This window comes from Camelus dromedarius, chromosome 6, assembly GCF_036321535.1.
Source record: "Camelus dromedarius isolate mCamDro1 chromosome 6, mCamDro1.pat, whole genome shotgun sequence".
In the NCBI taxonomy this organism is placed as follows: domain Eukaryota; kingdom Metazoa; phylum Chordata; class Mammalia; order Artiodactyla; family Camelidae; genus Camelus; species Camelus dromedarius.
Genome location: NC_087441.1, coordinates 90,953,245 through 90,979,626, shown reverse-complemented (window position 1 = coordinate 90,979,626; position 26,382 = coordinate 90,953,245). Strand labels below are relative to the sequence as shown.

Here is a 26,382-nt window from a genome sequence, read left to right as displayed (position 1 = left end):
CTCTTGAGGGGAGTAGGGCATTGATGTGTAAAAGATTATTTCTGAGAGTGAGAATAGCATGTGTATGGCCCTGTAGTATGAGGGAACATAGTAAGTACGAGGATTGTAAGACGTATATCTATGGTAATGATCATGAAGGTGAACAAGGAGTGATTTGAGGCAACTAATAAGGGTAAGGCCAAATATATAACAGTCAGCATATTACAGCAGGCTGTCCGGCGAGCCGGCCCTCCGCCCGCGCCGCGGGGTGGGCTAGCGCCCCGCGGGGGTCTCGGGCTCCCAGCCCACTGCCCCGCCTCCCCGCCACCCGCTAGGCGTCGTCCGGGGACGCCCCGTGCCGAGAGAGACCCTCAATCACAAGTCACCCCGCCCTCCCCACCCTCCTCGCCGTGCCACGCAACCCCGCCCCCGAACCGCCCTCCCGATCTCCGTGCAGTACCCCTCGCCCCTCGCCGGGAAGAAGTGACTCCAGCAGCCGTGGCGGCTCTTTGGGCCCAAGGGGCGGGCGCGGCAGCCATTGGCGGAGGCCGCTGCCTCCGGCTGTCAATCCCGCGGCCCGGCCCCGCCCCACCGGCGGAGCGTGGCAGGACGCAGGGCCGCGGGGGCTGTCGGGACGGCTCCAAGATGGCCGCGCGCTTGGGGTCCGCACCTGCTGGCGGCCTCGAGCCCCGTTAACTGCCACCGCTGCTAACCGGAGCCGCCAGTCGGCCTGGCGAATCCGTGGGCTGTCCCCGCGGGGCGGGAGGCCGCCATGGCGACCCTGGAAGAGCTGGCGAAGGCCTTCGAGTCCCTCAAGTCCTTCCAGCGGCCGCCGCCTCAGCCCCCTCAGCCGGCAATGCAGCCGCCGCCGCCTCACCCGGTACCGCCGCCGCCTCAGCCCCCTCAGCCGGTACCGCCGCCGCCTCAGCCCCCTCAGCCGGCACCGCAGCCGCCGTCGCCTCAGCCGGCACCGCAGCCGCCGCCGCTTCAGCCCCCTCAGCCGGTACCGCCGCGGCCTCAGCCTCCTCATCCGGCACCGCAGCCGCCGCCTCAGCCGGTGCCGCCGCCGCTTCAGCCCCCTCAGCCGGCACCGCAGCCGCCGCCGCCTCAGCCTGTACCGCCGCCGCCACAGCCCCCTCAGCCGGCACCGCAGCCGCCGCCGCTTCAGCCGGCACCGCAGCCGCCGCCGCCTCAGCCTGTACCGCCGCCGCCTCAGCCCCCTCAGCCGGCACCGCAGCCGCCGCCGCCTCAGCCCCCTCAGCCGGCACCGCAGCCGCCGCCGCTTCAGCCGGCACCGCAGCTGCCGCCGCCTCAGCCCCCTCAGCCGGCACCGCAGCCTCAACCGCCGCCGCCGCCTCAGCCCCCTCAGCCGGCACCGCAGCCGCCGCCGCTTCAGCAGGCACCGCAGCCGCCGCCGCCTCAGCCTGTACCGCCGCCGCCTCAGCCCCCTCAGCCGGCACCGCAGCCGCCGCCGCTTCAGCCGGCACCGCAGCTGCCGCCGCCTCAGCCCCCTCAGCCGGCACCGCAGCCTCAACCGCCACCGCCGCCCGTCCACCGTGGGTCAGGAGCCGCTGCACAGACGGTGAGTCCCTGCGGGCCCCTCCCCAGCCCTGCGCGGGTCTCCGTCCCTCCCTCGGCCTCCCCCGAAGGGCCCGAGGCGGTCCGGGCCCCAGGCCTCTGCTTTCCCGGCTGCGAAACTCGGGAAGGAACGGGGCTGTGTTGTGATCCGAGGCCGCGCGTCCCGTTCGGCTTCCTCTGGGCCACTCCCCACCCCTCTCCTTCTCCGGGCCAGGTGTCACATTTTGTCTTCCCTTTTCAACTGAGGGTTTAAAACAGTGTTTCAGATAACTGTCAAAACGCTATGCCTGCAAAACCCTAGGTTAACTTAAGGGAAGGAGTAGGAGAGAAGAGGGGAAGGAGCGAAGTTCACTGGTCACTTCTGTGGGGGTGGGTTAGATGGTCACAGTGGTGAACGCTTAACTGCTACATGGCCCCGTGCGCTTACCAGCATAGTCGTTACTGTTACTAACCCCGGACAGCACTGGTGTTAAGGAGGCATGACCACGGACCGTGTGCTCATTGAGCTTAATTTTACACAAACTAAGATTTCCACAGAATCAAGACAGGCAGTAAACGCCAGCTGCAGAGGACAGCTTGTGCAGGGTTGGGGAACAGCATGGCATGATCAGAACTTTCGTTTGACTGGCTTGAAATGTAGAGGGAAAGGGAAACTTCACACTGATGAATCAGAGAGGAGATAGCTGTTTTTATTAAACTAAAATGGTTAAATGAGCCTTGTTGGTTAATGATTTGCCTTAGCAATGTGAATTTGGATTCTGCAAGTATTGTATAAGTTCTGTAAGAAGCTTGTTTTAAAATTTCAAAACTCTTAAGATATTAGAAGTTCAGTTTTATTTTATAAGAATTTTTTAAAAAGTGTTTATTTAACTCAATTAGAACTGAGTTCCTTTAACATAGACTTTATTATCTCATGTATTAATACCCTCTAGAGGTACAGAATGAAAAATGTGATTTATAAACAGACACATACAGACACAAGGAAAACAGAGTATGTAGCTTCAGTAACAGTTTAAGAGAAAAGTCAGAAACAGAAATTTTCCCTGGTCAAAATATCAAAAAAAGCATCTGGGGCTTATATCCTTTAATTGATTTGAGCTCTAAATGGACAAATACACAATTTTTTTTTTTAATTGCTAAGAACAAGATTCTTTTTCACGTTGAATAATGATTTTGAAGTTTAAATAAATACCAACAATAGAGCTATGAGGGAGGAAAAATATAAAATACTGATTTTTTTTTTTAATCTCACCGTAAGGTGCATTCTTAAATACATAGGAGAGAACTGTCATGATTTGCGCAACTCGCTTGCAAATAGTTCAACAGTATTAACAATGATTGAATTTAGATGGTGGGCATATGGGAATTTATCATCCTATTAAACAGTTTTCTGTACTTCTGAGACTTAGAATAAAACATTGGAAGGAACCTGTTAGACATAATGCTCTATGTGAAGTAATTTGTTCCCTTTGTGAAATTCTAGGAAGGTTAAAATGCATGTTCATAACATCAAGAAAATCACAAGCATTTACGATGTAATCAGAACTACCTGAGGATCTGTGAAACTTGGTGAGTTGGTGAATTTTTTAAAATGTCTTAAAACATTTTGTTTTTACAAAGATTACAGGAGTAAGAGAAGATAAATTTTAATCAACTCTTAATATTTTTTTCCTGGTTGATGTGATATAATTAAATGTGGGGAAAAAAGGTAAATTCTAAAAGGAGACACTACCTTGATGGTTTTCTATGGAGGAAACTCAAGCAGGAGGAAGTTTAATTTAAAAACATAAATTACTGCTCTTTATAATACATTCTAAGTTGTCATTCTTTTGAATGCCTTCCTTTCCAAACAGGTGTGTTATTCTGGGAGATCATCAGGACTTCTGGGTATTTGGAGGTACTGACCTAACCAGTGGAACTGCTGATTTATAAGAAGTTGTCCAGAATTTTGGAAAACTGATTAGTAGAGGTAAATAATGTTTCCTTGGCAAGTGATGACAGAAAGAGACTTGAGTGAATTTTCCTTTGTTTTTAGGCAGATGTACCTAACCATGTATGTTAACAATGATTACAGGCTGGAGACCGAGAAGAACTACCATTTTTGCCAGCTGGGATGCAGAAAAATTTGGACTTCTGGGTTCCATAAATGGGCTGAGGTAACTAAGACAGAAAACGTATCTTCTTGGTCAACATGTATCTCAGGGTAATCACAGATGTGTTCCATTACCTGATATTGTTTTAATTTGGATAAATACTCAAGAAAATTTAAGAAATAGAGTTTGATTTTGCTTTTACATCAGTTTGGTAAAACAGAACAACCTCTTAATTACTAAGTACAAACCAAGTTTTTCATTATTTTTAATATATTTTAGTTTCTATTTGTATTTGTTTTGTGATAAGTAAGTAAAATCTGTAAGCTCAGAAAATAGTCAAACCTAGGAAGCTGCTTCTGACAAGTGAATTAGCTTATTGAAAATCTGATATAGATCCTTGGCATTAATTTTCAAGTTTTTAAAGTTTCCTTGGATTTCTTCTATCTAGGAAAACAACATGCTCTTTTAAGATGACTATACTCTGATTATAGTCTCTCCTTTATGGATTCCGTACTAAATTGTAACCATAGGTATATTTTACCATTTACAAAAGTGCCTGATTGGGAAGTATAATACAATGATTTTGTAAATTGAATTACTCTAAAATTTCAAGGATTTATTTTTAATTCAATTATGATTAATTTTAATTTGTCACTGGCTCTTAATGCTTTATTTTAAAGTGTTTTTCATAGGCCCCCTTCTTTCATCTTCTTCCCTTAGGCTCTCTGTCCAGTAACTCTAAGTTCTTACATGTTCATGGTAGGCTTGTGTGTTTTTTTTAAAGGCAGGTGCACCAAAAAGCACTTTCCTGTGACTATCCTCTGTTTTGTTCATCATTTATGAGTCCAAATTTTATAGAATTGATTTGAAGAATGTCATATCTTTCTTATCATTGTGTCTGGTTTTTAAAATGCTTTCCTTCTGACTCATTTCTGCATACTTTAAAATAATAATATGAATCAAATAAGTATGGGAATAAAATCACAGTTACTTGTATCACATTTGATTCCATTTATATTGCAAAGTCTTATTATTATGTTGGTGTTATGAACATGCATTTCATAATACACTTATTTACATGAATCAGATCTTATTCATTAAGGTCATTTACTTTTAGAAATATGTAATTTCTTGTGAATACATGTATATAGAAATACATGTGTCTTTCTATAATTTAAGCAGCTTAGAATACAGATAAAATAAATCCAAGATACAAGATAATATGCCTTACATTAATTTAAATTCATGTGAGTTAAAAGACAATTTGAATATTGTTTCCCATTTTCTAGTAGCTTCTTGATCATATTCAGCAGCACATTTACCTTTACATGTATTTAAGGAATCTTTTTTATTTCTACTGTAGCTCTGTCATAATGGAAACTCTGCAGCAGAATCAGCTGTCATCTATCCCGTGTGGCCAAGTGCAGAGGTGAGAATTCTCATTTGTGGGATGACCACTCACAGCTTTAAATGTTTTTACTGTAACTGCTCTTATAAGGTAGCAAGCTAGAGAGAGAGAGAGAGAGAAACAGAGAGAAGAAAAGAGTTCTCTCTGCATATTCCCATGTGTGTGATGGCATTAGTCTTCTTCTGCTGTATTTTTCTAGAATGTGTGTGCATGTATGTGTGAGAGAGAAATGTCTTGTCTTTGTCCTAATAGCCACTCTTCTCTCCCTCTAGTTTTTTCTCTATCCTCCCCTCCTTTCTTTTTCTTTTTCATCAATATCTTCTCTTTCAAAAAATTCTTGATAAATCAAATTTCCAACTTCCTCACTTTTAATATGGTAAAGTTACTTGGATCCCCAACGTCAAGGGATCTCATACTTTAATGTCTGTAAGGATTACCAGGGACACCTTTTAAAAGTACAGATTTCCAGGCCTTACTTTGAGCAGTTCTCTTCCAGTAGATCCAGGGTGTGGCTGAGCATCTCCGAGACTTCCCCCTTCATATTATGGTGCAGGGGATCAGGGGCAGTTTTCCTCTGGGTCTCCGTGCTGTTGCTATGAAAAGTGGCTACAGCATCACTAATATTTTTCTTGTTTTAATTGCATTAATATTATGAAGCAGTTAATAGCATTTTCTTAAAATTATGGTCAAAGGCATAGGCGTTTGATTTATAATGGTATCTGCAAACCACTCTTTTACTGAATTAATTTGTTTGTTTTGCTTGTATTTCCACAATTGTAAATGCTGTGAGTTAAGTGACTGCTTTGCTTCAACTACAGGAGAATGTGAAAACACTCCAGGAGAGAGAGGTTGCATATATCAATGCAGACTCATACACAGAAGGTAAATTTTATTTCAGATTGTCATTAAATAGTATACCAGTATTTAAGTCTATCAACTCCAACTCATAAACTAGGATTATCCTCTTTCTATGAGATGCCTCAATAATACCTCCATTTCTCCATTTTACCAGAGAGAACATTATTATGATTCAAATGAATCAATATGATTCATAACTAAGCTATTGATCCTAATTTCTTTAGAATATTTACCATTTGCCTATCTTGGATTACTACTTAAAACTTTAGTACTTTTAACATTCTTCCTGTGGAGCTATTTTTAAAAGTTGGGGTAAAATATTTCATACAGAAATAGTTCCTGTATGTATTGGACCAACTCTGAAATAAGCACCCACTACAGACTTCCTTTTGACCCTGACATGTGGCATGTGCATCTGTAGGCTTTCATCATATTATGGTTATTTCTAGGTAAGTGTCACAGGACACATGTTAGTTACTGACATGCTCTAGTCTAAAGTCTTGATATTGAATTGAATGAATGAATAAAAACATGAACCTTATGGCCTTACCACTTCCTTTGCCAAAGACCCTTAGGTACTGCTGCCGTAATGAGCAATGGCCCTTACTGTTACTGCAGGAGCTGCGGCCTTAGCAGCAGAGTCCGCCTCTGCAGTCTCCTATCCCGAGTGTGTGCTGCAGCCTCTCTGGCTCCTGAAGAGTTATTTCCACCTTGTGTTTTAGTTTTAGCCAGACTGTTTGTCTGTCTGTCTATTTATCTACCTACCTATCTATCTATTCTAAAATCTTATTTATTTGTTTTTACTGAAGTACATTTGATTTATAATATTAGTTTCAGGTGTACAGCAAAGTTACACAGTTATATACATATACATATACATATACATATACATATACATATACATTTTTAGATTCTTTTCCATTATAGGTTATAATAAGATACTGAATATAATTCCCTGTGCTATACAGTAGGTCCTTGTTGTTTATCTGTTTCATATATAATAGTGTATATCTGTTAGTCCTGAACTCCTAACATCTCTCTTCCCTTCCCCCTTTCCCCTTGGGTAACCATAGTTTCTTTTCTATGTCGTGAATGTATTTCTGGTTTGTAAATAAGTTCATTTGTATCATTTTTTTGTTTGTTTACATTCCACATATAAGTGATATAATTTGATATTTGCCTTTCTCTGTCTGACATACTTCACTGAATATGATAATCTGTAAGGTCCACCCTATTTTTAATTCTCCAGGAATGATGCCTTCAATTTGAAATCTGTTATAACTTGTTTATAATTAGAAAATAAAGTTAGAATTAAATACAGGTTTGAAGTCCATTTGGAGGTATTAAAATACTCTCTTATTTATTTTGCAGGCAATTATACTCTCAGAGTTGACTGTACACCCCTTCTTTTCCAGTTGGTATATAAACTGACAAAAGAGGTATGTAAGTAGATCTGTCATAATGTTTTTTGATGAGTGGATAAATCAATAACTTTTGTTTTCTAAATTACTAATATTTAAACTGGTGACAGACATAGCTGATTTGTATAAATAACAAATCAGAATGAGCTTTAATACACTACTTATGTGACATAACTATGAGAACAGTAGTGCTAGTCTCTGTTCTAATAATAGTTCCTAATAATTGTATACATTTGTTAAAATGTGCAGGGTCTATTGTTTCATGGGGCAGAGTCTCTTTGATATAACAGAAAGAATACTGAGCTGGGATGGGGAAGCCTTGGCTGTGAAGATTGCCTTGGCTATTCATTCATTCATTCATTCATTCATTCATTCATTCAGCAAGTATTTATTGTGTGGTTACTATGTATCAGGTCCTATGAAATGAATTCTAGCAGCTACAGTGATAAAAGCACAAGGTTTCTGAATCCAAATACTTTATAATCTAGAGAGGCCACAGACCTGTAAATGAGGACTCATACTTCACTTGAATATTGGATACTATACACAGTGGAGGACAGTTGTGGAAGAGAGAAGTTAAAACCCTGGGGTAGCTGGTGAGGTTGGAAAGCATTAGAAGGTGTTTACAGAAGGATTAGTGGTTAGGCTGTAAAATGGAAGGATGTGAAAGTGGGGAGAAGGTTTCTCCTCAGAGGACACAGGACCTAATAAAGACATGGATGTGTGAAAGAACATTTCCCGACCTCTGGGTAATGCAATATAACCTAAATGTAAGGTGTTGGTGAAAAAGCTGGCAAGAAATGGGGCCTGACACATAGGCCTAAATGTTCATAAATCTGGTGATGGAGAAATTAAAGAATCTTTAACAAGTTTGTACATTATCATTTTTATTCATTAGAAAAATTACTCTGTATCAGTGCAGTGAATAGGTTAAGCTCTAGTAAGTCTAAAAGCAAAATGGAAATAATTCCACATACTTATTTAGCACACAGGAATTTATAAATACTTGTTATTGATGTAAAAAGTACTCTGAAAATGTTAATGCACTCTAAATCTCTAAAAATTATGTGATCTACTCATTGAGAATATGTGTGCTTCATTTAAATAACCCCCCATTATAGAATTTAACTGTAGAAATGTTTCTTTCAAGTAGGTATCACTTAGATGACAGTGGGAAGTAGATGTCACATCTCTGTGGTCCTGTTTCCCAATCGCCCTTCATCTTGCCCTGTCCTTTTCACTGTTAGTGTCTTTAACATCTCATCCTCCAAAGTTAGCATCCTCCCATGCCCATCACAACTCCCACCATACTGGGAAGCTTAGGTCCTTGATCCTTTTATTGAAATGTCCCATAAAAACATCTTATCTAAAAACACGCTGTAAAGACAGCCCTTGTTGGGGAATCCTTCTCAGGAGATACATTTACACTCTGTCTTACAGAGGAGGCTCCTGCCTTTATAGGAGGGGTAGTAAAAATTTTAGGACCAAGAAGGAGAAGCTTAGGTCTATCCCCTTTGTACATTTATTTAATAAGTATTAAATGTGTAAGTGGTTACCATAATGACAGGATAATTCAAACAGAGATTCTGCTATTAGCGTGTTACCTGTGTAGCCAGGAGAGACTATGATCAAGAATTTTCAAATCCAAGATAGAGATTAAAATCACCAAAGTGAATACAGATAAAAGTGTGGGAAGCAAAAAATAAATATCTTAGTTTATTATTTTACATGTTGGAATTAAACAGCCTGCTTAATGGGAAATTGCAAATTTTTTTTCCAATTTTAAAGCCTCTTTTATGTTAATTTGAATTTAATTTGCATGCCACTTGTATTAGATACAATATATTTGTCTTTCAGAGTTTTTGTTTTAGGTAGTTTTTTAACAGTTTAACTGGGAAATTAAAATGTATCTTTAGAAGTTACATTATCAGGATGAACTAATTAATTGTCCAGAAGAGAAGAGTGAGATTTTATAATCTTTTTTGATTTGATTGTCAGTGGAGGAATCAGACATCATTCATCTGGAGAAATGCTGTTGGTTGCTGAGGGCTCAATCCCGAACTGGATGATTTGACTTAGAGACATTTGGCCCATTGGCTTCACCACCAATTTGTCCATCTCTGAGTGAAGGTGGGAATCCTTCTATTTTCTACAAATGTTCTTTGGTAAACACGTGAGCCTTGTTCCACCTTTGGAGCCTTGTGTAAGTCGGTTTACCTTTCTGCACCTGAATATTCTCATATATAAAATCAGTTTGACCAAGACAATCATTATGAAACTGTGCTCCAGTGCGGTGCCTCAGCATCTGGTGCAAGGTCAGGGTGGTGGACACTGAATAGGCAAAGCTCTAGCTTCCACACGTGACCTCACCTCTTCCTCAGCTGAGTAGTGTCTATTGTATTTCTTTTATATAGAAGAAGGTTCCACTGCTGTATCCTTCCCCCACCCTTAAAAAATTAAGAAACCACTGGACTAGACCATCTCTAAGGTCCCCACTTAGCTCTAAACTTTTCACTACTATATATATATATATATTAAATGAGGTTTACAAGGAGTAGTTGTGGCTGATAGTCACAAAAACTGTATTTGAAATCTGAAAGCTTGGGTTCTGCTTGTGATTCAGACCTTTTTAAAAAAATTTCTTACTTTTAGCAAGTCATTTAACTACTTCTTAGCTTCAATTTTCTGCTCTTTGAGGGCACAGAATTAGATTCTTGAAATAGACAGTCTGTATTCTTCAGGTTTCTAGTGTGTTTTAGTAATATTTGTTAGGGGAGCTAGAACAGACAGGGCTTCCACTTCAGCAGTGCAGTTATGTTTTTACCTTTTTAGAATTAGAGATTGAGAAATCATTTCATTTGAAAACAAAATGATTCCATTTATTTTTTATGAAAAGTTTAAAAACCACAAGATTAGATTATAAATTGCCCTTTATTTCTGAAATTTAATATATTTATTTATACAGATTAAGTGGTACAATGAAGACTGCAGTACAGAATTTCTTTCTCTTATAATATAGTGTGTTAGTTTTCTTTGCTTCATGAAGGAGTTGTATGAAGCTTGTTAATAACAACACAGTATATCTTTGATAGAGTTCAACTTTTCTTCTTCTTTTTTCTTTTTTCATCTTAGTCTTTCCAAATTAGGATAATTGTGGTCTCCGACTTTTTTCCAGTTAAATTTTTAAAATATATTTTAATTTTTTACATTCTACAATCACTTTTGACTTTTGGAATTAATATAAGATAGAGACAGGTAGGCAGACAAAACCAAACACTAAATGATAGTATTTTCTTCTAGGAAGTTAAATTTTGGTTATAATTATTCCAGGGGGAAAAAAAAAAACTTCCTAAGACAGTGGAAACTACTGATAACTTTTAAAAACTAAGTCAGTTTATGCGAGTCATGCCACGTTTCATAAGCATGTCATTATTAACAGGAAGTTTGTTGGCTGTGATTTATTCTGTGTTCCTATTTTACAGGTTTATTTAATGCTTTTGGTGAAAATCATGACAGCCACATAGATTTTAAGGAGATATCCTGTGGGTTATCAGCTTGTTGCAGAGGACCTCTGGCTGAAAGACAGAAATGTAAGTGTGTTAAACATCACAAAATTTGGAAGCTATACAGAGAAAAAAATTAGCATCCATTCATGTAAAAAATCATCTGATTAAGGCTTGAATTTTCATCCCTTTGGCAAATAGCAATCTCTTGCTGAGGTTTTACTGAGGTCAGTGTAAAGGTTCAATCATCTATTCTTTTTTACTGTGGAGTAATTTAAGATCTTTGTTATTAATAATGGTTGATTTTCCAGATGAATGTACAATTCATGATAAATGAACTACATCATTCATGATGTGTTTGAAAATGTTAAGCATATAGAAAATATATTCTGGTAGTCTATATAGAAAATTTGTCTTGCTTAACTTGAATTCCAACTTATTTTCTAGCACTGTGTATATTGATATTAGCAAAATTAAATTTATGATAAAACAATTTTATTAAATACTAAATTTATCTTTTAAACCTAGCTAAAATATTATAGCGTAATTTGTAAGCATATTACATTAATAAATCTTAACCATATTTGGTTAGGAAAATGCAGCAGTTTACATTTAATTGGAACCTAATTCTTATATATTCACTAGGGTCATTATCTCTGCATATTTCTAAAATACAGCTTCACAAATACTGCGTATTTTGGGTATGATACTTATTAGTTCAATATTCTTTAGTAATGTTGTACTGTGATGTACTCAGTTAATTTAATAGCATAATTAATACATAATTATTACACACACGGGTGTGTGAAGTAGATAATTATTTAATCTTAAAAATTTAGATTTCTTTTATCTTCCCTGATAGTATACCATTACTCTAACCTGGCTTTGTGATAGATTATTTGTTCACATTAAAGTTCTGGTATTAAAGAGGCTGAAGTCTTTGTTTCTCAATTGAGGTTAATTATTGTCTTAAATTTTTTTTTAATTTATTTTTTGCCAGTGGACTAGTGGAAGTTAACCAACTAGACTAACTAGCAATTTTGCTGATATTGATGTTAATTAGCAAAGTGCTGATATTTCGGATTTTTAGCTTGTTGTATATAAACTTCATTGAAGATTTGAGATTGTTCTTAGGCAAAAATATTGGGTGCACATTAATTACACTGGAGAGGCAAAATCTTTATACAGTCATCTCTCATTATCTGCTGAGGATTGGTTCTGAGACCCCCTCAGATACCAAATCCATGGATGCTCAAGTCCTTATGTAAAATGGCATAGTGTTTGCATATAACCTATGCACATCCTCCTGTATACTTTCAATCATCTCTAGGTTACTTGTAATACCTAATACAATGTAATTATTTGTAAATACAATGTAAATGATATGTAAATAGTTGTCAGTGAATAGCAAATTCAAGTTTTGCTTTTGAGAACTTTCTGGGAAAATTTATATATATATATTTATATAATTTTTGACCTATTGTTTATACCTGTGAATGCAGAACCAATGGATACAGGGGGCTGACTGTACCAGCTTTTTGTTGATTCTTAATGTAGATGGAATATTTTCAACATTGTAAGAATCAACTCTGAAGTGATCAGTTTTAAATATTAGAAATTAATTTAAAAGCTTGAATTACCTTCTCAAAATCTGTGAGATATTGTATAGTAACTTGGCCCTTCTTTTTCAGTTTGCAAGAAATTTAACTTTAGATTTAGGTGAAGGATAGAGTTCTCTAAGCTGGCTAATGATATAAGGAGAGAGACTTGTGAAGTGTACAGGAATTCCTACAAGTTTAAAGGACTTTAATGACACAATCTCCTCCAAATAAGAACTTAATCCAGAATGTAATTGTTTGAGGAACTAAGTAATTTTACTAGGGCAGCTTGTAATAAAATGTATTATACTTCAGAATATGAAAGTAATTTCCCTCCATAAGAGTTTCTTTTCTTTAGTTTGCTTCAAGGTATTTGATGTTGACGGTGATGGAGTTCTCTCTAGGGTTGAACTGAGAGACACGTGGTTGCACATTTAGAGGTCTGGAAGGACAACTGCACCGATGATACCCTGGTAAAGTCTGATTGTATACATCTTCTTGAATGTAAACTTCCAACAGGAACATAGAGTGAAGAATTTTTTAAAACAGGTTGAGAAAAAGATTTCTTACTACTTCTAGATTCTATATTATGCTACTCAAAATATTCATAGCCAAAGATGCAAAATTGGGAAGAGAATTTGCCTTAGAAAATTTAATAAGCTGAATGTATTATATTAAAAAAATGAAACCACTGGAAAATTGTCATAAATTTTTAAGGCAAACAAGCAATCTATTTCTGTAATTAAAAAAAGAAAAAAAAAGTTGACCGAAAATACTTTATACTTCAGCTACTGGCTAATAAAAATGATACCTTCTCTATCCTAACTACTGATTTGGGTTTCTGGTTTTAAAGGAATTACATGTGGATGTATCCAACATTGTAGAAGACACATAGAATGCACGACACCACAAAGGTGAGTCTAGCAGAGACTAATTCTTTTCTAAAAATACATTATATTCTGAATTGCTATACATACCTTACGTATACATACTTGAATCTCTTCTACATCATCCCTGCTAAATGCTTATTTGGACCTGTGGTTACAATACCTCCAAGTTGTCCCTAAGGAAAGCCCATTCCACCTTTAAACAACTCCATTAAGTGTTATTTACATAAAAACATTATATTTTATAAGCTAGGCATTTTATAAAAATTAAGTAGAGACAGCCCTTGACATCTGTAGTTTATAATCTTTACTTCTCCCATTTTAATACATTATGGTAAGACAACGCTTATATTGAGCAAAAGAAGCCACAGAATAAAAGAACACATTGTACAATTCAATTTATTTGAAGTTCTAGAACAGAGACAACTCATGTTAATAATTGTTACAATAGTGATTTTGGAGATGTGTCATTTAACTGGGAAGGACCATAGGATATCTGGGATGATGGAAATTATTTTTTAATCTCAATCTGGGTGGTGTATATAGTTTTAAAATTTTTTTTTTCAATACTATTGGTGAGGGTCTATTCTAAGTTTTTTAATAGCAGCCAGAATAAGTGTATAATAGCAGAAACAAGCATGTACTTTACAAAGAATAAAGCCTTGAATTTTTTTTAGTTTCACAACATTTATTAAAGATATTATAATAGGTTTGCCTTAATGTCTATGTATCCCTGTGAAACTGAAGATAATCCATATATGTGAGACACATATGAGTTAATTTGACCCTTTCTATTCAAATGTTGACATGTACCAAGTAGCAGATGGTAGGATGTAGACCATAGTGGTCTTATACAGGCTTAGAAAAATAAGTAACTTTTTTTTTCAATCACAAATCCAGAAGAAATCATCATAGTCTTATTAACTGACACTCAACAGAAATAAATAATAGAAATGAATTTTTCAGGGCTTGATCTTTGTTTGGCAACTCAGATAACCGTCTTCATTTACTTTTCTGCCCAAAACTAAGGTAGCCATTTCTATTTGGTATATATGAAAACAGAAACATAGGAAAGTTTCTGTTAGGAAATACCTTATGTAGAGATACAATTTCCATTGCCTTTTTTCTGGGTGTTTGATAAGTATGGAGGTTATCATCGCTGTCTATTTTTATGTAAGACCGTGTTTCTTCTTATGGCTGTACTTTTGAACATTAAAAAAAAAGATCATTTAGCTGCTCCATCTCCGTGTAACCATAATAATGAAATGGTAAAAATTTAGAATAGAATTTGGACCTTTCAACCAAACCTATTACCCATATTCACTGGTGAATAGACTGTGACAATATTACCCATTATTTTGTACCATTACATTGGTATTAATATACTTTTATGGAAGCTGCATCATGAAAGCCAATAATTACCATCATAGTGCTTTAAAATCTTTTCTTATAATACATGATATTATATATTGAATGAATACATGAATATCATTAATAATAAATATTAAATATCATTAAATAATAAATCATTAGATAAAAATATAATTAAGTAATAAAAGCTAAGGACATTATTATTCATCTAGGATTGTTAAGGTGATTGTTCAAAACATGAAGTAAGAAGCATTTGGTTATATTTTTGCCTGCCAAGAAATATTGTCTACTGTATATAAATGTAATTTTTGGTACACTTTGACACCAAAAAAAAAAAAATACTGCTTTATTCAACTTGTGAAAGTAATGTTAAATTTTATTTTGAGGAAATGTTAATATAGATACTCATTTATTTTATATATTTAGTTTTTTTAAATCTCTTAAGAAGTCTAATAATATTCCCAGATGTTTTAAAGAAGATCTTAGAAAATTGTTATGGTCAAAGGGAATAATACAGAGAGTTTGGAAAGATGCTTTCAAAATTAGTAAATAGTCCTTTTTCTCTAACCAGAACCTTTAGTGGGTTCTGTTAGTAAACTTCACCTTGAACCAGAAGATACTGTGAGTTATTTCCCAGGTCTTACTGGAGGATGAAGATTTTTGGTGATAAATTGCCCACGTTGTGACTGACTACTTCAGAGTTTGGTTACTTTTGAACTTATTCTTGCTGGCCTACTTTCAGATGAACACATAGCATCTACGTTAAATCATTATTTTTCTTTCAGACAAATGACCATTGCAAGTTTAATAAAACAGATTTTATTCAAATAATATAAGAAGATGAAGATTTAAGATATTCTTAAATATTGTTTCTCTTTCAGAATGGCCATCTTAACTCTAGAGGAATATCATATCTGGAGTGTGAAAAATGTTCTTGCCAATGAGTTTTTGAATCTACTTTTCCAGGTATGTTTAAGGTAAATGACAGAGACCGAGGGCAGTGGTACCAGTAGTTCTACATCTTTTCCATTATGTAGTAGTTAGACAACTAGACTACAAAACCATATACTGTCAAAAGAACTGCATTAACCTGTACACCACCTGCAGATGGTAAGTTAGAGCGTGCATGCTTCTCAGAGTCACAATGTGCATGATAGGAAAGTAGAGTATAGCTGATAATGTTTATCTTAATAACTCATGATAGAGCAGATTGTAGACACATAGAAAATAATTTAAAATGTAAAAGCCATTATAATTTGCTATTTTTCTTTACTTTTTTTTTTTTTTAAGACCCTTCCTAACAAGTAAGGCAGTGTGGACAGAGACAAAGATCATAAGTCGGCAGCTGTAAATTTTTCACAAAGTATACAATCTTTCCAGTTAGGAGGTTATTTTAGATGCAAATCTGTTTCTTAATTTTCTTTTATTCTTTCTTTCTTTCTTTTTTTTTCTTTTTTTTAATTTAATTCTTTAGAAGGTCCAAAAAAGATTGAAGGAGAAAGGAGGAAAAAAAGCTGTCAGGGGTGAACATGAAATCATAAAACTTGCCAGATTTTAACTATTTTCCAGTTAAAGTAGTTCTCTTTGCTCCAATTTAAAGAAACAACTTATAGTTTCCCATTTTTCATAGTTCTTCATAAATATATGTTGATTTAATAGTATTTTACAGGGTGTGAGTAGGGACAGACTGGAAGTTCAAGATTTGTAAATACTGACAGGTATATATAGAATAGATAAACAAGTTTATACTGTATAGCACAGGGAAATATATTCAAAATTTTGTAGTAGCTCATGGGGAAAAAATATGAAAACAGATACACGTATATTCGTAAAGTACTGAAAAATTGTGCTGTACACCAGAAATTGACACAACATTGTAAACAGACTATAACTCAGTAAAAAAATAAAAACAAGATAAAACTGTTAGAACACTATAAAAAAAGTAGTATTTTAGATTTTTCTTATTTTATTCTCCTTTTCTTATAAAAGCACCCCTATGAAGATCAATAAGGCTTGATATCTTTATATCTATCATGATCCTCCATTGTAAATACAGAGTAACCTGCCTGTGACACAGCTATGTTAGAATAAATGAAAATTGAACTCTTTCTGACAGCTAATAATTAATGTATATTTAAAGCATATGAAATCTGATAAGTCTATGATACCCATTTAAATCAATCAGTTGCTCCACTGTCAGTTATCAGCCAGGATCTAAGTTGATGTCTTTATAAAATATAAATACATATAAAAATAATATAAACCTACTATAAACAGAAATGACTTGCTTAGTAATATGAAAATTGAGCAGCTATTTTTATCTCATTTAAAATGATGTCCTCAATTACTTTAAGTTATCATTAATTATATAAACATTTTGACCACTTAAGTTTGTGTCTGAGTCACCTTGCAGCTCTTACATAGCAAAGCATTTTGAACTTTTATATTGCCTTTCCTATTTTCTCATGTTATCAGGGACTTGCATAGGCACTATTTTTTCTAGGACTCTATAAACAGATGTATGCCTGAGATTTTCTTTTGTGTCTGTGTTTCTAGCATTATATTACTGACAGATTTTTTTGTTGGTTATCAATCTAATTTTTTTTCTTGGTATATATAGTCCTTTCAGCCCTTTCAAATATATATATATGTAGTCAGTTTACAATGTGTCAATTTCTGGTGTACAGCACAATGCTTCAGTCATACATGAACATACATATATTAATTTTCATACTCTTTTTCACCATAAGTTACTACAAAACAGTATTGGATATAGTTCCCTGTGCTATACAGTATGAACTTGTTTATAAATTGGGAGTTTGAGATTTGCAGGTACTAAATATTAACATTATATTTTATGATGCTTACTTTATCCCATATTCAGACATGCTTTTAAAACTTAATTTTCACTAAATATATAAGTAATCAGACTTACTCTAAATTGTTTTATTTTCTGTCTGTTTCTAAAATAGAATTAGCTAGTAAATTCAGTGATAAAAGCTTGAATTATACTTTTATTTTATTTGCCAAGATCCCACTCCTGGCTGACCATTTTGGGTATTTAAGTATAAAGTAAGTAAATGTCAGTAGAATTAGGAAACCATTCCTGTGGTAATATTATTTTCAGTCCTTTCAAATAAACTCAGTGCCCAATATTTTGCAGAGGAAGCATTCTAAACATGATCAGGATCTTCTATCTTGTACGTTTGTCAGAAAGCGTCAAATGTTAAACAGTTTGATAAACAGAATAGTGCACCACACTGACCCCTACCTATATCCATGCTCTAATCCTGAAATCTGTGAATATGTTATTTTACATGGCAAAGGGGATTTTGCAGATGTATCAGGTTAAGGACTCTGAGACAGGGAGATTAGCCTGGATTATCTACATGGGCCTAGTCTAACAACAGGAGTCCTTAAAAATTGAAAATCTTTCCCAGCTGTGGTCAGAAAGATAAGACTTTGGAAGAAGGATTAGAAAGCTGTAAAGCTGTTAGCTTTGAAGATAGAGGAAGGGCCATGGGTAAAGAAATGTGGGTGAACTCTAGAAGCTGGAAAAGACAAGGAAATATATTCTTCCTTTGACCTACAGGGCATACAGCCCTGCTGACATCTTGATTTTTAGCCAAATGATACCTGTTCCTGACTTGACCTACAGAACCATAAAATAATAAGTTTGTGTTGCTTTAAGCTGCAAAATTTGTGATAATTTGTTACAGCAGTGATAAAAATAAATATAGGGGAGGTAATCCAAATTTATGGATTGGAGGGCTCAGCATTTTAAAGATGTCAGTTCCCCTTCAATTGATTCAAAGATTTATATGTGCACATCAAAATCCCCAACAGTTAATTGTTATAACTGTTTTTTTGTAGAACTTGACAAGCTGATTCTAAATACATAGAGAAGCGTGAAGGGCCAACAATAGCCAAGATGATATTAAAGAACAATGTTAAAGGACTTATAAAACAATATTAAGTCTATGTGATAACTACCTAAAGTTAGACATATAGACAAATGGAACAGCATTGAATTAAACCCTGTACCATACATGAACAGTAACTTTAGATAGATTATAAATCTAATATATTTGAAACATAAAGCAAAGCATCTGGGGGAGGGTAAAGCTCAGGTGGAATGTGTGCTTAACATGCATAAGGTCTTGGGTTCAACTCCCAGTACCTCCATTAAAATAAATAACCTAATCCCCCACCAAAATAAAGCATCTAGAAAATACTGTAGGAGATATTTTAATGACTTTGAAGTGGCAAAGTGTTCTTAAACCGGACAAAGCATGAAACATAAAAGAAGAGTTTTAAGTTGGACTTCAGTAAAATTAAGAATTATTTTTATCAAGAGATACCATTAAGAAAGTGAAAAGCTAAGCCACACGGTGGGAAAATATATTTGCTATACCTATATCCAACAAAAGACTTGTATCTAGGGCATATAAAGAACAAAAACCAGTGGAGAAAAAGGCAGAACCTCAATATTAAAATATGCAAAATAATTGAAAAGGTGCTTCACACACACACAAAAAAATCCACATAAGCTATGAAAAGGGGCTGACCTCTTTAGTAATAATGGAAATACGTACTAAAACCACACTTGGAACACCATTAGACATCCACTAGAATAGTTAGTTGTTAAGTGATATGAAGCATTGGTGAGGGCAACAAGCAATGGGGACTCTTACACATGGCCAGTGGGAATATAAATTCTTACAAATACTTTGGAAATAGGCTTTTTGAATGAAAGTTATATGTGTGTGTGTGTGTGTGTATATGTACACACATACACATACACACACACCCACACCCTATTACCAAGGGTAACCCATATGTGTACCCTTCAGAAACTTCTACATCTGAGCACCAAAGGACATCCAGAAAATTCCCATAATCACTATTTGTTATACCCCCAAATAGAAAATGACCCAAACACTTGTCAACAATAAATACATAACCATAAGTGGTGGCACATGCATACAAGTTGTATACTTTAAAGCAATAAAAAATATACTAGTTTACAGAAAACACTAGTGGATGAATCTTACATAATGTTGAGTGGAAAGTACGGGACCAAAAATTTCAAAAGCAAAAAAACCAATCCATGGTGGCTGAATTTAGGATGGTGAATCCATCAAAGGGGTGCCTTAGTAACTGGGAAGAAACCCAAATTGGAACAGCAATGTCCTGTTTCTTGACTGGATGAAGGTTACATAGATGTGTTTACTTTGTGAAAAATCATTGAGCTGTATACTTAAGATGTGTTCACATTTAAGCATGTATATTATATTTGCATTTTTTTAAAAAAAGTTTGCTTGCAAAAAAAGATATCCAAAGCCCAAGTATTTATCAGTAGGAGAATGGATAAAACAAATGATAGTATATTCAAACAATGGAATACTACTCAACAATAAAAAAGAATCAACTACTGATACAAGGATGAACCTCAAAAGCCTAATTTATACATTTCATTGTCAGGTAAATTTTAACTCAGAAGGTAAACAAAACTGTAAACAGTCATGTGCCCTGGGGGGAGGGGTGCTGTAGCCTTTGTCTCCTCAGACCTGTGCCATTACTGGCACATCTCGCAAGAAGAGAGGCAGGGCTCAGCCACAGCTACCATCTCCTCCTGTGCATAGTGCCTGGGCGGGGGTGGGGCTGAGGCCTGAATCTGCACGTGGGGGCTCCACAACCTCCTAGGCAGGACTGAGACTTGTTTATAGCCCGAGGCAGAGAGGATCTTTCTACCCTGACACCTCAGAGAACTTGTGCTGCCAAGAGAAACAAGGAGCTAAGATTTGGCACAGAGCATAGGTGGGGCTGTTCCGCAGTCTTCCCCGAGCCCACCTACAGACCGCCTACCCAAGGCAGAGCAGGCAGCTGCACAGAGCAGCAGAGTGACCAGCACGAGGAGAGGGCAGGTGGGCAGCCACCCACCTTCCTGGCAGGAACACAGCACCTGACCACGGTGCTGGGACTGGGTGTGATCTGCCCACCTGCCTCCCCCTGATCACAGCATCTGACTGTGGCATCAGGAGGGGGAGTGACCTGCCCGCCCACCGGGTAAGAGCTCAGCTCCTGGCCTTGTGTTAGGAGGGGACACAATCTGCTAGCCAATAGCCACTGAGAGCAGCACAGATGAGGGCGCCAACAGAAGGCCTATGAAACAGCAAGCTGAGTTCGCGAAGCAGGGTGAAGATACAAAGACTTGTCGATTAAATCATTAAGGGCACACCATCTCCAGGTTAAGTAGGTAACTGATACTCCTTAAGCCACGGTGCCAGAGAGATATGAGCAATGTGAAGAAGCAGAGAAACCACTCCCAATTAAAAGATCATGAGAAATCCCCTGAAAGCATGATCAAGGAAATAGACAATGATGGCCTACTAGATCAAGGTTTCAAAAAAAGAGTGATCAAAGTACTGAAGGAACTAAAAAAAAATAGTGTTTAGGGATATAAAATATGTCAAAAATGAAATAGAAACTATAGAGAAGAACCAAGTAGAATTAGTAAACTCATTGTCTGAGATGAGAGCTGACCTAAAGGCTGTGCAAAGCAGACTAGAAAATACAGAAGAACAAGTATGTGATCTAGAAGACAGGACAACAGGAAGCACCCAATCAGAACAGCTGAGAGAAAAACAAATAAAAAACAATGAAAACAATATACAGGACCTATGGGGTAATATAAAGTGTGCCAATCTATGCATAATAGGAGTTCCAGAAGGGGAAAAAGAACAAAGGGGATTGAAAAGGTATGGGAAGGACTCATGACTGAAAACTTCCCAAACCTAAAGAAGGAATCATATCCAAGCACAGGAGGCTCAGAGGGTCCCAAACAGGAAGAACCCAAACAGACCCACACCAAGGCACATCCTAATCAAGATAGCCAGAGTCAAGGATAAAGAAATGATCCTAAAGGAAGCAAGACAAAAACAGAGTGAGTTACAAGGGAACCCCCATAAGGTTTTCAGCTGATTTCTCTACACTATTTACAACAGCTAAGACATGGAAATGACCTAAAATGTCCATCAACAGATGACTGGATAAAGATGTGGGATATTTATATGATGGGATACTATTCAGCCACAAAAACTGACAACATAACGCCATTTGCAGAGACATGGATGCTCCTGGAGAATGTTATTCTAGGTGGAGCAGAACAGAAAGAGAAAGAGGAATACCATATGAGATCACTCATGTGTGGAATCTTAAATATATGCAATGTCTTGTGGTAACACAGCAAAAAAAAAAAAAGTGACGAATGTATGTACGTTCATGTATAAATGAAAAATTGTGCTCTACACTGGAATTTGTCATAACATTGTAAAATGACTATTACTCAATAAAAAATGTTTAAAAATAAGTAAAATAAAATATAACCTTTAAAATACTGTATAATGAGAGGTGTGATGTTCTAGTATCTGTTCTAAGAAGTACGTTAGACACACATAAGAATAACCAATGGTCAGAAAGATCACATGTTACCAGCTACCACCCCATGCAAATTAATGGCATTTAGGAGATATTCATATATGTGTGTACATATGTAAAATATGTATTAGTATATATGTAAATCAAATAAAATATTATAATCTAATGTAAAATCATATCAGCAAAAGCACTGTGCTGACATAAGTATCTTGGTGTAAATAGATTACAATTTTTTATTGAGTTGTCATAATGGGAATATTGTGAACCAAGTGGAAGTTGTAAAAAAAAGTCATCCAAAAAAAAAAAAAAATCCTGACTACATGAAAAGATGCACAGTTACTATAAGGCCTCTCCCCTTATTTACTATCAGTGTGAGAAAGTCTCTTTGAATAAGTTAGGAGAATTAAAAACTCTTAACAAGACACAAAAATGCACTCTCTGTTAAAGAAAATAAACCAAAAGAAAAAACAAATGAATGGACAATTAAGATCCTACAGATAAAAATACCAATTTTTATGGGAAGTATAGCCTTAAAAAATGAGATTATATTCTAATTTCACCTTTTGAATAAAGATATACAAAATTTAGCTGAATACCTTCGTATTTTGCACTTACGAAGAAAAAATGTATTTGCAATGAAAAAACAGCCATTATCCTGCCTTTTGAGTATTCTAAAGTTTTAGGTTTGAATATATTTCATCTTAAATGGTCTTAAGCACTATGCAGTGGTTGGTTTTTTAAAAATACCACTGTGTGTGGAACTTCTAAAAGTGATTCAAAAAATTTATATTTTTGTAATAATTTAGTAATGGCCCGGATATTATTTTTAACAAGACTACTCACCATGGAATGGTGCAAGATTTTTTCGATGAGTTTATATTCACACATGTTGAAGATTGTCACTATATTATGAGAAAATGTCAACCATGGCAGTATTTTGACTTGAAAACGAGATAAGCTGAGAAGCATATTTTAAGTATAAAATAAATGATTGCATGCCTTTAAAGACAAGAAAATAAAAGCACGATAAACTCTGACTTTGACACACTTAAAATATAAAAATTAACATAATGTGATTTACACACTTCTCTTTAACTCTTTCAGTACTTTCTCAGCCCCTTTCCCATTACACCTGCGTCCCCGCTCCTGACCCGCGGTGTACACACCCCCGATCACACGGGGGAGCGGGGACACTCACACCTGCATCCCCGCTCCTGACCCGCGGTGTACACACCCCTGATCACACGGGGGAGGTGGACCCTTGCGGTGAGGACCAGGGGCGCGGACACTCACCGGCTCCCTGCGGGCGAGGAGAATAGTCGAAGCGGGCCCGCCAGCGCACCCGTCCCCTCCTGCCCAGCCGGCCGGGGCCCCAGCTCGGTCAGGTCCACACACACCCCGGCAGGGAGCGGGCGCAGGCAGTGGGAAACTGGCGTAACTTCAGATAGCGGGCGGGGAGCGTCCTCCTCCCGCGGACACGCAGGCAGCGCTGTCCTGGAGCCTCCATGGCGCCGCCCGCTCAGTCCTGAGGAAAACAAGCTCCGCCCCCAGGGAAGATGCTGGCTGCTGACGCGGACTGCGTATGCGCACCGCCACCTAAGACACGCTGGCTTCGCGCGCCCCCTGCAGGTCCTCGAGGGCGGTGCAGTATACTCAGAACTCACTGTAGAACACATGACCCCTCCCAGCCAGGATGCTAAATCCCTGGAAATCTCAGTGCCCTGGCCTCTTTGTTGATGGCACTGGCGATGCGCTCATCCAGCCATGCCTGCTCTCTTGCCTGGCGCATGCCTCAGTCTTTGGAATCCCGCCTGAATCAGATTCTGTTCTGGAGGAAGGACAGGTGCAGAAGAATCTCAAAATTCCAGACTTAGAAGGTGATCAGGAACACAAACTCAACTCTGTCAACTCCCTGGGGTCCCCTGAGGAGTCTGATTTTCTCAGAACCATCTGCCCTGTGTCAGGAGCAGACCAAGCCTCAGGTAGCTTAGAGAGGCTATCATGCAGCACATGCTTTGGACGGTTCTCAGTTCTGACCTGCATGATTTTGAGACCCTTTTGTAACTCCTAACACTGTTTTCTCATACCTATAGTGATGGTTATTGACGACTGAGTTAATCCTCTTAAAATGCTGAGGTGCTGTTGTTCCTTGGAAAACAGAATATTTTGAAGGGATCAACTGTTTATCACTTCCCCCTAATTATGTTTTTAAAATTAGAAATGTTTCAGGGGGCACTCAGGTCCTCCTCTTGCACCAGTTCCTGGTGTTGGCAGTTTCTGCTCTGAGCTCCAGATCCTGATCCTGCCGGTGGTCTATGGTGATGCCAGTGTGTGCATGCTCTTCCTTGTGCACCGGTGTGGAAAGGAGACAGCCCTTCCCCTACATGAGGCTGCAACATTCTGACACTCAAAGCAGGCACAATGAAGAATCAGCTAGAGCCCCCGGTACCAGCTGTCCCAGGTAGAAACATCACCTTCACCACAGTGTTCCTGTGCTCCTATCAGGCCTTCATTACTCCCAGCAGGCCATGCATGAGCAGTGTGACAGGTGACTGCCTGTCCCAGCACAGCATGGTGGTGATGATCCCACCTTATCTGTTTGTCTTTGGAGTGTCCCCACACCTCTCTGAGCTTCACTTTGCTCTTCTCACAGGCAGGGTTGTACAGGCATGAACCTCACAGTGTTATGATAGGTAGTCATGGTAGCTGCTCACCCAGTGGCAGGCTCTGCCGAGAAGGCTGCTGGGAGTGCTGTGTGTCTTCACACTTGTCCTTCACTCTCCCCAGTGAAAACACTCTTGGCCTTATCCTTCCCTGGCCTGTGGCCTTTCTGTGTTTGCAAAAGAACATGGAAACAATCTGTTTGCAAAGAAGTTTTGAGGTTCTGTCCATCTGGTCCAGGAAATGCTGACTCTGCTAGATGTGCTGTTGGGTGGGCTCTCATGGGAGAGGCTTGGGCAGGACTTCCCTTGGCAATAAGCTGCCCCACCCAGGCCTTTCCATGATCCAGATTCCTGGGACCAGGGTGCAAATCCCCAGCTCCCCACTTGTCAACAATGTGACCTGGGCAACTTTCTCAAACCCAAGCTTTGTCCACCCAAGGTCATCAGAGATGGGGGATAACAGGATGTCCTGCACAGAGTGTCTGTGCAGATTAAGTGAGGTAGAACAGACAGAACAGTGGTGGGGCCTGGCCCATTGGTTGGCAGAAGGGAGCTCACCATGTTCAGCAATTTCCGCGAGTCACCCAGCAATCTGCCCAGAGGCTTAGCCACTCCATCACTATCATGTGTCTGAAGTCCACTTAACCACATGGGAGAGAAACAAACGCATAATCTGAGTGTAGCTGCCACAGGGAAAAGTGTATCTGAGCGGGGAGTAATACCAGAGGGTGATCAGGATGGTGGAAGATGCCCCCTGAGGTTGAGCAGACTGGAGCTGCCCTCCAGAGCCTGGGGTTAGTGAGGATGGGCTTGTAGAAATGCCTCTCTCCTTTACCCATCAATGCTAGGTCCTGCTGGTACTGAGTCCCACAATCGGTGTGCTGCTAGTGCCCTCAGCACAGAGAAAAACCCAGGGGTTCCCACAAGGCTTCGGCCATGTCCTCTGCTTCCTGAACTCCCATTCTGGTGACCCCACCTGGGATGCAGAGATGAGGTGAGGCAGGGGCTTGTGCTGTCAACACCACTACTCTACCCTGGGAATCTGACACACAGTAGGTGCTCGGTAAGTCATTGTTGAATGAACAGCAATACTGGGCCAAGTTTCTGTGGGTGTCTGTGCCCCCAGATCAGGGACCCCTCAGGGCCCACCTCACAAGTGACATGAAAATAATAATGCCACCAGGAGCAATAACAGTTCCTCAGAATAAGTGGGCTTTTCCAAGCACTCTCCACCTTTTGCAAAGGCTCCCAGCAGGGAAGTGGGCTGTCAGGGGCAACATTGCACTCTCCACTGTAACAAGGAGAAAGCCAAGGGCCACAGAGAGGAGTGCCTTTCCAGTGTCACTGCTCAATTTCCCACCTTTTGGGAGACTGGGAGGCTTTTCTACTACATTCTGGCTCTGAAGCCCCAATACTGTTTGGACATGCCTCCCTCCCTGGAGCAGGGAACCACTAAGTGACCTGTCACTTGTCACCAAGCAGACAGGCTCATTTCAGCTCATTGTGCCACCTGCAGGTTGTACTAGTAGCAGGATCCTCTGGGAGACATCACACTCTCCCAACCTGAAAACAGGTGAAAAGCT

At 38.7% G+C, this 26,382-nt stretch overlaps 2 long non-coding RNA genes across 2 annotated transcripts in view; one reads left to right on the top strand and one right to left on the bottom strand.

Moving 5' to 3' along the window:
- Nucleotides 1–23,809, bottom strand: part of LOC135321559 (uncharacterized) — a 59,252-nt gene extending 35,443 nt beyond the window's left edge. Inside the window, exon 1 of the long non-coding RNA XR_010381419.1 lies at nt 23,430–23,809. This is a non-coding gene — a long non-coding RNA (uncharacterized LOC135321559). The remainder of the gene's footprint in view (nt 1–23,429) is intronic.
- Nucleotides 1–26,382, top strand: part of LOC135321558 (uncharacterized) — a 941,446-nt gene that overhangs the window by 458,714 nt on the left and 456,350 nt on the right. The window lies entirely within an intron of this gene.